This window comes from Myotis lucifugus, unplaced genomic scaffold, assembly GCF_000147115.1.
Source record: "Myotis lucifugus unplaced genomic scaffold, Myoluc2.0 scaffold_25, whole genome shotgun sequence".
Taxonomy (NCBI): domain Eukaryota; kingdom Metazoa; phylum Chordata; class Mammalia; order Chiroptera; family Vespertilionidae; genus Myotis; species Myotis lucifugus.
The window spans coordinates 10,458,567-10,459,321 of record NW_005871073.1 but is presented as its reverse complement, the minus strand read 5'-3'; positions in this window follow the sequence as shown (position 1 = coordinate 10,459,321).

Here is a 755-nt window from a genome sequence, read left to right as displayed (position 1 = left end):
TGGAGAGTTGGTATTTCCAAATGACAGTGTTTCTATATTTCAATCCAATTGTTCCTCAACCCAGCTTTAATAAAAATAAGGCTCCATTTCACAAGTTTTGGTTGATGTCTTAATTAATTTTGTGTTCGCATGGATGGGGGGGGGTGGCTGAAAAGGAATCTCTCTGTCTCTCTCTCCCTCTCTTCCCCCACGCCCCCCACCCCCTTTCTCGTACACACACACAGAAAAAGAAAAGGAATCACTGCCAAGGTCCTTGAAGTAGCTAACTCTCTGTGCAAATAAAATGATTGGGAACGTTTCGAGAACACAGGGTACCGAGATACACCTGTACTCATAACTTTGTTTTCTCTCAAGTTACGGCTTGCTCCTGCAATGGTGGCAATGCGGAGGGCGGTGAACATGATGGGTGGCAGCCAGGAGGGCACTTTCCCTTTCTGTCTTCCTAACAAAAACTTTGCAGCCTCCAGCCTAGACAGACTCACCTCGTTTGTTTTTTTTTCCCCTGCCTTCCCACTGCACCCCCACGCTGGCTGCGTGTACTTTAGCACCCCCACCTCCCGGGCCCGCCTACCCGGCCTCCGCAACTGGGTAGTCCGAATCCCGCGCGCCCCGGACGCGACCCGGCCCTGGGGCATGCGCTCTGCGCGGCGCAGCACGCCCCCGCCCCTTCCCGCGGCAGATTTATGCCAAGAAGTGAGCAGCCCGAAAGACCCGCACTGGTCCATGAGTTAGCCCCCAACGCCACTCTCTACCTA